The sequence below is a fragment of the Ischnura elegans genome, chromosome 4, assembly GCF_921293095.1.
Source record: "Ischnura elegans chromosome 4, ioIscEleg1.1, whole genome shotgun sequence".
Lineage (NCBI taxonomy): Eukaryota > Metazoa > Arthropoda > Insecta > Odonata > Coenagrionidae > Ischnura > Ischnura elegans.
Genome location: NC_060249.1, coordinates 105173140 through 105186307, shown reverse-complemented (window position 1 = coordinate 105186307; position 13168 = coordinate 105173140).

Below are 13168 nucleotides of genomic sequence, written 5' to 3'. Positions count from 1 at the left end.
AAAAATAATGTTGGTGAGGTGGAGGAGAGAAAGAATGGATTAATTGTCAAAATAATTTTTCATCCAATTGGATTTTTTTGGAAATGATGCATCAGTGCCCGTCCCGCCGACGGTTGTCGTCCATTATGGATGCGGTGAAAAATCAAGTCATTTCAGACATTTTATTTTGTTTTGTTGACCTTGAGGTTGCGGAGAATGACCCTTAACACTGGAATGACCGGGATAAGCTTCTTACCAACTGTGACCGCCAGCGATCAATTGACCGTTCGCCCTTTCTTGCGCTTATTCGTTCGTTTTCCCTCCATATTTTTATTTAACAAGTGTAGAATTTTTATGATCATTTCCAAAAATATTAATTACAACTAAAATTATGTTTGTAAAATGAAGCGCTAACGCGGTGCGCAGGAGAAGCGAGGGTGCGACGGCGCCTGGCTTGGTTGGCATCAGCTACGCACAAACGCTACAAAGAATTTCAGCGAAATGAATGGTCATTATTGACCATAGACTGATTAGCAGGCTTAGTAGTGACGCTTTACGGCGCAACATGCTTTGGCTTTGTTCATATGTTTCTCCTTCAAAATATACTGTAAAATCTTACGTAAAAACTGTTTTAAATTTATGTTAGTCAAAATTTTGTAGTACTCGGGCGTGGTAAAGTAAATGCTATGATATTTGACGAAATTGACCCAAGAATTGCCAGAGAGAGCTAAGTTACAGTACAAAATACAAAAATGGTCAGTTGACCGCTCGCAGTCATTGTAGATAAAAACTGATATTTTTCTTAAGATGAATTTTCCCCCCAAAAAACTTCATTTTCACGTTATTTAATCTAAAATATCAAAATTCAAAATATTTCAGTGTTACCGATCGGAAAATAACAAAATTGGACGCGAAAGAAAAACGCGAACGGTCAATTGACCGCCTCCGGTAATTCTAAGGTTTTATCTCTAAATTCCTAAGAAATCCTAAACATTTTACATTCAATTGCGTATAAATAAATATGAAAAGATTCTTGTCTAATGTATAAAGGACCGGACAGTTTGTAAAACATTTTCTGACAAGCATATGGAAACAATAAGCTGTTACTTTACAGATCCATATGGTCCAGTGGTTCGCAGAATAATGCAAGGCTTTGGAAGTGTTAATGTTACCTCCTGTACCAGCTTTTGTAGGTAACAGCAATACGCACTTCTTGTTACGTACGTTTTAGATACGCTTTTAAGTTTTAAGGAATCTCATTCCAATGAACGTTGCCGAACTATCCCTCTCAGCCTACAAACGTGATTATTTTGGCTTGTCCTGCAGTGAGCAGTATATGGACCTTTATTTGTTGCATCGCTTTACCTAAATTCGGATTGCTATTAATTCAAAAATGCCTTAGCTTTTGTTATATTCGTCAATTTGCAGGTGATCCTTGCTACTATATTTCCCACGAGTCATCCTAATTATTGCCGTAAATCTTTCAAACTTATCTAAACACTCTCTTCCTTTTTGGAAAAGGAATGATATCATTCTTCGCGAGGTGGCTTTGTATATATGGCTATCCGAGTACTTTTTTATTCGTATTGTCTTTCATGTGGCGTCAGATTCGAATCTAAAAATGGAATTTCCCATTACATCCTTTTTTACTTCGATTTCTCTTCAATTTTGTAAAGTAAGAGAGAATTCCGATTTTATTATTCTTCCAGATATTGCATCCATTCCACTATAGAGTTTCACAAATATATCGTTCCACTAAAAGGTAGAACTGTTGGCAGCGGGAAACTTAAGCATGGAAGTAAAGAAACAATTCATATAATCGTACATTTGGGTATGCTTATATACGGAAGTGAGGCAAGAACAATGAAAGCAGCGAAGAGAGCAAGGATAGAGGCCTTCAAAATGTGTTGCTACAGACACATTATGGGGATCAAATTGATCAACCGAGTTAGTAATGAGGATGTCTTAAGTAGAGTAGTAGAGAAAAGATGCCTCATGGAAACCTTAATAAGAAGGCGGAACAACCTTATAACCTGTGGATGTCCAACGTCGGAGGGAGAAGTGGATGGCAGGAATGGAAAATGAAAACCTCGAATGAAATATATGGAACATGTAATGAAGGATATAAAAGAGGAGAAACAGGGTGTGAAAAAATTAGCAGATAGGAGAATTGAGTGGAGGGCTGCGTCAAACCTATCTTAGGATTGTAGGACCCAGAGATGATGATGATTCCATCCATCTTTTCGCATTGTTACCAATTTTCAATTAGAGGATCACCGTGCTTGATCCCAAAGACATTACATCTGATGGCCGGTTCCTTGAAGTGGTTCCTCCCTAAGTTGCTCATTTCCAGCTTTTGTTTTCTTATACTTCATTTTAAAAAAATGCTTACTAAGACAGCATCCGTGACGCCTAGATTTTTTTGCGGCTTTTCTCCATCCAAGCACTTCTTTTGAAATCTCTTGTAGCCTTCTTTGAATGTAATGTAATCTATTCTCAGCTGATGACTCTTGGGTGTATGCTTTATTTTATGCTCTTTGTATCTTTTTGAAGAACTGAAGCTGGTGTTTAAGGTATTCACTTATTTTTATTACTATCCTTATATTAGTCATAGTTATCTTAAGTGTCATGATTTTACAGTGAAATTTTATCATCACCAAATTGTGACTACAATAAAGTTCTGGCCCACGGAAACTTGCTCATACATTTTCTCGGTTCTTATACCTCTGTTTCACTAACATGTAGTCGATCATTTTATGATTATTGCTAAGACTCCTGGATTTTCCACTGTATATACTCTTCTAAATATTCTTTTGGCAATCACTAAAATGTGAATTTCGCGGAATTCTGACAGACTTTCACTTTATAATCTTTCATTTCGATTACGCAATCCATATTTTAATAAATTCTTCGATCTAGGCCTTGACCGTCGTCAGCGTTCTAATCTCATAAAAGAATAGCACGTTATTTCCCTTTTACCTGTTTTATTTCTTCCATGATGTCTTCGTTGACGTCTAAAACTTCTTTATCCTCGTAGTCTGACGTAGACATGTAAACCTATAACACTACGACGCTAAGGCGTCATTCTCGAGAAAAAAGACAATAATTGGGCCAACCTCAATGCATATCAACTATGAACTAGTAGGGATGGCCATGGAATTCAGTTAAAATTTTCAGCGTATTTATATTCATTCAACATGAATTTTCACAAAGTTGAAGCCGAATCAATACATTTCTGCCCCACTGCGTTACCTACCAGTTTAGTCTCTTACTTCACGAGAACTATCCTTTCATTCTACAGCAAGAAACTTTTCACACGCATTCCCGCGCTCTGTCTGAGCATCATCCCAACCCCAGCCTTAACGTTGAGAGATCTTCTGTATACAATGCTATTATTTCACTCAAAAATACACCTTCTTCAGGCCACCTCATTTCACTGATCCCTAGCCCCGTAGACGTCTTTCACGCCTTCATCTTCATGAGAAATTAAGTTATTAAGGAGTCCTATGGCATTTAAAACAAATCGGATACGGTAGCTACGGACCATAAGATGTAAATTAATTTTTTCTATAATTCTTTTTGAACGGGTTTCGTGAAATTCCTCCGCTGAATAAATATGAATATATCTTTTCTCAAATTTTACACGTTGATGATAACAATCCAAGTACTTATTACCGCAGTCTGAGTCCTTTATCCTTCGAAATAAGTTACTGAAAATCCATTACATTTACTCAAAGACCGACGAATTGGATTGCTAAAGCCTAACCCGACCATTAAGGTCATGAAGTATTCCCACCTTGGCAGACGTCAATGCGACATTGGGAACATTGGAACAAAATAAATGCCTTTCGAAATAAATATCAATATCCTTCCCATTCCTATTTATTCTCTTGCATGAAGAAATCTAGATATTATACGACATCCCTGATGATATGATAGCTCCGAAAGGAATCTCTTTTTATTGTGAAGTTATTATACTAAGCCATATAGAGTTCAGCGTTCCTCTAATGCTTTTTTCAAATACACATGTACATATGGCGTCCGATGGTCATATTTTACCTCTTTTTAAATTTTGAAGAGCAACGTCCCACAACCATTCACCATTCTGCCATCCAGGAATTTACAGGAAAAAATAGGTATAGAGTATAAAATAGGAATAGACCATTCTCGTAAATCGATAGAGTTCACTAAATAAACTTTTAATTTCGAGAAAATAATGATAAAAATTATGATCATAATTAGTTACTGCGATGTATTCTCTATAGTGTTTACCTAATTCTGCCTGAATTTTCGCATGATTTTTAAATATAGTGCATGGGTGGCAGTGGTTATTGACTGATTTTGCAAGAATATTCGGATCATAGACAGTTATGCTACACAACATTGGCAATGAGGGACACTTTGATCCAGACAATATTATATTTGGTCACTGTTACGTAAGCCTCCACCAAAACGATAGTTAACGCTTTGCTCATAATCTAAACCTTTCACATACGTTCTGCCAGCTGACATGCAAATAAAAATTGTGGAGATTTAAGTCTAAGAATGTTATAATTGATTTGAACCGTGAAAATATGACTTGTGATTCAATTTCAAATTATCAGTGTCTTCAATTTGTTTTATCTAGTATACTTGAAAATTATTGTAGAAAATATTCACGATACATAAATTGAAAATTTGGATTAAAAAGAACTGATAATACTTCATTCTCACCTTGAGTCCTGAAATTATTTTAATATACGGCAAGCATATTTTTTTTCTTCATTGAAAATTTTACAATGAATAATACCTATCTCATTCATTCAGGTAAAGTGTGATCAAGGATTAACTGATGAGATCATTCCACCATCGATGGAAATGGAAACTATGCATTGTTTTAAGATCGATTGGAGAGTGGTAACGCCCAGGGTTCAGGCGACTAATATGAAAAAATATCTTCTTGAAATTCATTGTATCAATGTGTTCTATTAGGAACTGCCTGTACATTCATAATATATTTTAAATGGTATTGCATTGCAGAGGTAGCCGTTTTACTAATGAAACCCAGCCGTCCTTCCTTTTCCTACTCCATGCACCTACCTCATTTACATACAGCTACATTGGAGCGGATATTATGGAGATTTTGGAATAATTGAACGCCAGTATTTCATAGGACAGCAGCACTGATGAATAATATGCGGGCCTAAAATATTTGCTTATATTCGTTGATCCTTGAAGAGATAAATGCGCATTCAAAAACTATTCTTCTTTACAAAGCACATGAACCTACAGTTAGCGTACTTGGGCCAGCTGTCGCCGATGTTTTTTTCTCTCTGAGACTTTCTATTTTGCATTACTATACCGGAAAAGTTTCAATAATTTCATCGTCACCCTGAAACGATTATCGGACATCACATATGAACGTGGAGTGAATCGCCATTCCCCTTACCAGTGTACCCTACTTCTGCTTCAATTATTTTGAATATAAGTGTCCAAAATCCACTCAATATCAAAATATCATCATATTTTTTCTATTGAAGAGTCAAAAAAGCCTTTTAATACGAAACGAATCTCCTGTTTATGAGTAATCCTGTTTTTGTAAAACAAAAATGAGTTTTTGAAGTTGAAAAAAATTAAAACAATATAAAAAAAAATTCAATAGTAATTCTAGTCCGCCAGTTTTATAATCGATATTTTCCATCTAATAATTCTTTTCCTATTGCTACCGGTGTCTGTGTTCTAAAGACAAAAGGATTGGCCTTTCCTTTGCATTGAATGCTACAGTAAAACTGTAACTTACAGTGCATCTCATTTAGTCAGGAATGTTATCATTAATTCCAAAGAGAAATAGTAATAATTATTACAAAGACAAATAGTAACAGTAATTACAATTCTCGGAGACATTGTTCCATTTCAATCCTTACTCTCTGAAGTATTTTAATGGAATTGAGTCATTTTCTCTATAAATTCTGTGAAGATACCACCTCAAGGAACCATGGTTTTATTCCGGGGCTAGTGCGACTTTCCAGAAAAGGTTGCCCGAACATGTTTGTAGGAAACGGGAAGTGTCAGTTTCCAAATTTATTTCGGAAATATTTCAATATTAATGTTTATAAATTTGTGTTTACCTTATGTGAGAGGAAATTAGGTAAACCTACACACATTAAGTACTTAATTATGCATCAAAATATCTTTTTAGTAATACTTCATTTTAGCTATCTGAAAATCATCATCATCATTGGTCAGCAATCTTAAGATTGGTTTGAAGCAGCTCTCCATTCCTCTCTCCTATCCGCTAGCCTTTTCATAGTGACGTATTTTTTCTCTTTTAAATCCTTTAACACCTGTCCTACACAATACTTTCGCTGCCGTTCCTTTCCCTCCCCCCCCTCCCACTTGTTCTTTTACCATTGTTTTCATCAAGCCTTACCTCATAATGTGGCCAACTAATTTGTCCACATATTGCTGATGGTTTTCTGATAGTTTACCTCTGGAGTTTTTTATCTGAGAGAAATCCGTTATTCCTGACAACTTAACTTAAGGTAAGTGCGACTCTTCATGGTACTGATGTGGTGGTGTTCCCTTGACTTTCACATCGCAGTACTACTAATGTTATAGTAAATGTTAGCACGACCGTAGTGAAATGTGTGTCGCTGTACTGACCAATATGGTATCCATCTTCGCACGTATGAAGAAGAGCTGCTGCCTTCTCTCTCCGGGTGATGTGAGGCATAGTTGTTGGCGGCCTCCCGTCGCCAAGTCACGGCATATACACGGGCTTAATGTATTATTTAGTCACCCTATCCTACCCAGGGCCATACCCTTAAAACCTCTGAATGCCGTCGCTTTTTTCTACGACTACTTATTCAACGAGTAAACTCGCGTATATCGTAGCTGGCCTCTTCATCTAGAGGTTGACCCACCATTCGCAACCCGGTGGACGCACTGAAGTGCAGACGAAATTATTATTCAGTGAAATTCAAATATGAGCTTCTGTTTTTTTTTAATTTGGCACATTAATTCTGCCAATTGGTAGGCCCCAATCGCCTAGTTACTCCAAAATTTCCTGTTCCGGACCTCCTTTATTTTAAAAAATTCTTTCCTTATCAAGCAAATATAGAATTCTACTTATCATCCGTATCCGTATCTTCTTGAAATACTCGATTTTTTCACTCTTATTGATGCAAAATAAAGCAATCATAAAATTTTGGCCATCGTCGTAGTCCACCTCGCTAAAAGCTTGGTGCCCGACTGTAATCTCCAGCTAATTGCTTCATATGCAACGATAACCTTTGGCTTTATGTTCCCCTATAGCACTCAACTAATTCTTAACATTAATTGAAATTTGACTAACGGTCAGTCACTATATTTCGTAGTGTCATTATGTTGAGAATGAATTCAATGTTACACAAGAACGTTTATTTGAAGCAATTTATTTAGAGACTCTTAACATACTCTTAGAAAATGTATTTTATTCTTGTTAGTTCGTGAGAAATGCCTGTTCTTTTTTATAAAAAATATTTATATTTTGTAATATTAATTTTCTTCTGTTTAGATTTGTGCTACATCTTGTAATCGACCAATTTCCTGATTTGTTTTCTTTTAAGGCGATGCTACCCTTTTTTGTTATTAACCTTCCTTCCGGCGCGATGGATCTGGCGGTTCAGTGCGACTCCGTTTCTATTTCTTCCTGTCTCTTGGTTGCATAGACTGTCGACGCTTGGAGCAGCTTTTTGTTTTGATACACTCTATATAGTCTTTCACTTTTCGTATTAATACCGACAGATCAGAGGCGGATTATTCAGCGTAATTCAGCAAAGTAATGGTACAATAAAGCGAAATAAAAGCCTTAATAGATAAATAAGATAGAAGAATTAAAAAACTGATCTTATAGAACCCACATACTAACATAAATTTCATGTAATAATACTTAATAGCCTAAAGAGTACTTAAATCGCACCTTGGTGGATTGGTGCGGGGCCGTATGAAGGCATATATGCATAGCATACATCATGTAAGTGTTCGAGAGCACTAATAATGGTGGATTTAACTTTAAAGGTGTACCAATGAGCCATGCTAAGAGTTAATAATGCTTTTTCACATATGTTCCTGTTAGGCCCATTATGCCTGATCTCAGTATTTCCAATATTGCGCCTGACAAAAGTTTAAATGACCTATTACAATCAAATGGTGAAGGTACAACCAAGATTATAGTTTACATGAATCTATGCAACTCCACGAACTAGTTAATTTCAAATACTAATCCTATCTTATCGTGTTTTCATTCAAATTTATGAGAAACATTTTAGAAGCGCTTTTCTGTTTGTACCCTCACTGCTTTTTGCATACCTCTTTCTCAAAACTTCATGAGCCCCGCCCAATGAAAAGTTTTGTAATTATTTAATAGCTGCACATGTATCTGTGTATCATCGGCATATAAAATTATGTAATAGGGATGATATTTTGATTTTTTCGTTCATCAGAATTCAGCTATAGGATTATCAATATGTAGAGAAGTACACATTATTTTACCTTCAGCGGCTAATTTTAGATAGTTTTGGGCGAAATGTATAGTTTAAGGTATAGTTTCAGGAAAGAATATTAAAAATTCTCAGAGTTAGATGCAGAAATTAATGTGGATTAGAGAGTGATGTAAATAAGGTTTGCGTAAATAAGATGTCGATTAGCCAGTCGACGATAGCCGTATGCGGAAATGAGGAAAATATTTGGTATGAAAAAGGCGGGTGGCTAGCGATGCATATAATTTACACCTAAACTTCAAATTTAGATAAATTACTTAATAATAATATAATCAACAGATTTAGGTGTTACTTGGTGGAACGATGAGATATTCATGGTTAAATAAAAAACACAGTACTGTTCCACAACCTTATAATTTTGCAGTCTACTAGTTTCAACGTTACAACGTCATTATCAAGACTAACTAGTCTTACTAAGTTACTAACTAAGTTAGTCTTGATAATGACGTTGTAACGTTGAAACTAGTAGACTGCAAAATTATAAGGTTGTGGAACAGTACTGTGTTTTTTATTTAACCATGAATACTTAATAATAATTTAATCAGACTAGCATACTTGTTCATCAATATCGTAAGACTAATGGTCTAAGAAAGTGTCAACTGTTAAGCACCTAAGTTTTCCTCTGCCTCTCTTGAATTAATGAAAAGCTCATGTAAAGCTACATACTGATGGTGGCCTTCAATTTGAATTTAAACCGTCCATAAAACTACCATAAAAGCCGATTTTTTCTCAACCTTATTTCTTCGGCAAAATGTAATATTGCAAATACTCACCGCGTACATTTTTCAAAATTCAATTATACCTCACCAATATCTTCTCTGATACTTCAAACCGTTTCATATTTGGATTCACCTTGATAAGAGTCGTCCTCCATTTAGGAGAGATTTCATTATATCGTGCCACTTTTAGCACTTCATTTATGTAGCTCAAATATTAAGTAACAAAGTGATTGATATTATTTTATCTTGTTTAGTGTGATGTAATTCATAGAATTCGATATTGAAATTTTCAAAGTAACACCGTTAAAAGCAAAATATTTATTTGTGAATATCTGCAAGTGGTACTAATTATGAAACTTGTCTCCTAATTTTTACCGGTGGTTTCCAAACTTGGACCACACGCTTACTCTTACCAATTATCTGGCCGAAGCTAAAACGATCCATCGCGGTTTAAATTAATGCCATAAATATAAGAGTTTTAAAAACACCAACGGATGAAGTTCGCAATGAAAAAGTATTTGACTTAACGGGATTTTTATTTTTTCATGGCTAACTTCATCCGTTGGTGTATTTAACTTTGCACCCGTGCGCGTGACTGCGTACAAAGCCACTTATTCCTGCAGTGATAAGAACTTTACTGTACCTTACCAGTCAATAGATAGATGATATTATAGATAACTATTTTATAGACATTACAAAAAAACTTTTTTACTATTTTTCCCACCTCCGCGCTTCTAGCAGGAATCCATATGTTGCATTATATACACCTTATCATATCTTCCCTTTTATCTTCTTCGCACCATTCTTCTTCTTCTCCCATCCCATCATTCTTATCTTCTTCAAAATACCATTCTACCACAGCTCCTTCCCTTGGTTTCTTTATTGATTTAATTGCAGCTTCACCAACACATTTCCTTTTTGATAGTAATTTTTCCAGTTTGGCCTTCTCCTTCGCTAAGCTGAGTATTTTCTTAATTGGACTACTCGTTTAACCATAGGTCTTAGAGCTCTAGCAGAAGTTACTCTTGATTTCACCTTGGGAATTGGAGATATACCCATTCAAGTATACTGCTACGGCAAAGTTTAGAGGAGAGTTTATCTACGGTCCACTTTCATTATATTCTTTTGGAACCCATATAGCAATGCAAATTACTTAGTCATGATAAATAGCAAATCTACAACGGATGATATTATTTCAACTCAAAATATCTCTGCATATAAAAAATGGCAAAATCATCATTTAAAACACCACCGAGTCCTAAATTGTATCGGTACAATATAGGAATCTGATAGTGTTACATTATAGGCAACTCCGCCATTTTTTCGTTACTCCCTCCAAACTAACCAAAAGAGTTAAAAAATAGATATTGTGAAAACCCAGGTTGTGCAAGTTCAGCTAGTAAGTAACACAGTTTGTTTCTATTTACCTAGTTATCGCTATTTCTTTAGCCACGTGGAGAAAGAATTGCTTTAAAAATAGAAAATATTTTATTCTCTCAAACGCAGACCGTTCTCGAACGCTCTAATCTGGCGACTGGTTGTTTGGCGTCTAGTATGACCTAGTTGAAGGTGCACACGATAGTAGTCTCATGATTCCACTTCCTTCGCTTTTACCAAGGTGGTACAAATAAGGGGCCGGTACAATACAGGCAACTCTCCACTATTTCTCAAGTTGTGTTTTTCACCAATATCTTAAAAGAAATGATTCACTTCTGGTGTTGTAATTATTTTATTCTTCATCAAACTAGCTGGAATATATTTTCTGTCACATAGATCGTTAATAAGTATTTGAGGCATTTTTTAACTCACTATGTTAACTCACAGAAAGTGTAATTCTGTTTTTCACGTAACATATCATGTCCCCTTACTATTCATTAGCTTGTTTATCATGCATTTTCATCATAGACTCGCGCACCTAAAGAAAATTAATTTTTTACGTTTTTTTAAATTAGCGTTTGTGTTCCCCTTTTTCAAGTTTATTTTTGTATCGAAATAATTTTTTCTCCCACATACCACATTTTTGATCTTTTCCTTACAGTTTTCTTCCTTGTTATCCTCTACCCTATGTTTTTGCAGTTAGACAAACGTTCTAAAATATTTAAGTTATTGCCGCATTGTCTACTCATCCATTTTACATAGTCTATCCATCTTCCAAATCATCTACATCTACCATTAAACTATTGAACGTAACATACGCGGCAGTTTGTCATAAAGGTTACAAAGGCAGATATTTCGAGGTGTTTTATTGAATGAATGATTCAAATGCTGGAAACTTACAATTCCGGTGAATAGATTGTCACATAAAAGCGTAATGTTACCATATTATTGCTCTAAGTTTATTTAGGGGAAAATGTATTAAATGCAAAAACTAGTGACATAGTACGCAGTTACGCGCACGTAATGTTACCATATTATTGCTTTAAGTTTATTTACGGGGAAAATGTATTAAATGCAGAAACTAGTGACATAGTACGCAGTTACGCGCACGGTTTGCTCTGACAAAATGGCGTGGTGGTGTAACTGGCTAACACTCGTAACCGGTATTCGGGAGATCCGTGTTCGAATCATGGCTAAGTCAAATATTTTTTCATTGTGAACTCCATCCTTTGGTGCAAAAAGATATGTTGCTTCCATCTCCATATTTTATGTTCCTAATTTTCAAGAAGTTTGGGAATTGATTCCAGGTGTTATGATTAGAGAACCATGAATTTTTAAATGGAGTCTACAGTCAAGAATTTACTTTCAGTATTAATAAGACTCAATAGCAAAATGTTCTTTTGATTTCTGACAATGGTGTAACTTATACAAAAGGCACATTGCGTTGAATTTTTTGTAACTAAATACGATTTTTGATAGGCACAGAATTGTACATTTTATTTAAATGTTAATAGTGCGAAAAATCCAAGTGCGGGTGACTCCCGTAAAAGTTATCACCGTGGCTAGTCCCGGTTTACTTAAATTCGTAAATGTTAATAATTTTAAATGTTGTCTATTTTATGAAAAAGTCAAGAAGCCTAAATAAAATGAAATTTATTTCCAGAAGAATAGTGCTGGCCTTCTTCCAAGCGGGAGCAAACAAAGGGCTGAGATAAGCTTTTTCGCAGCGAGCACTTCCAGCAAACGTTGCCCCGCCACCGTGATACGCCGCCAGGAATTACGGCAACTCCCGGCTCCCTTTTTCCTCGGCACCCGTTAAATGTGAACAAGTCGTTCCGCTCCAGACATCCTACCTCCCCTATTATACACCAACTGCATTTGTTATTCCTGCCGTGGCAGTTTTGCTCTCATCTCTCCCGAGATGGGGGTCGGAGGAAAGAGATGCTCTTTTGTCGCCGCGTTCTGTGAGGAGGAAGAAGAAGGGTTCCACCTCTCAGCAGTTTCTTCCAACTCCCTATTATCTCCCCGGCACCCCATCGTCTCCACCACCCACCTTCTCACTTTTACCCCCGAGCATTCAAAAACTCCCTCCCCGTAACCTCCGCTCCGAAGTCCAATGCCGTTTCCTTTCCAGAGACCCAACTCTCAAGCACGCAATACTTCTTTTCCCTCCCCCCCCCCTCAGGCGACAGCGTTGTGTTATTTCACTGAAAAATAAAACATGAAAATATTGTGTTATCATAAGATCGATCGCGGTATAAAAATCAAGGCACCTTCACAATGAAACAATGGTTCAATCAGACCTGAAATTACAATTTATAAAAGTAAATTCGTACATGGTATTTCTATTTCATAATATTAATCGCGGTATGAAAATCAAGGCACCTTTAATATTGAAACTGGCATTTGATCAGACCTAAGAATTTAAGTAATCAAAGTAAATTGGTAAATGGAATAAAACATAAGTTCGTGTGAAAATATCTCACACAGCAATCCTCTTCTAACCCTAAAAAAATCAAAAGTAGCCTCCAGTTTTTCATGAGCTGGTGGCGTTATAAAAGTTCTGGTTGATTT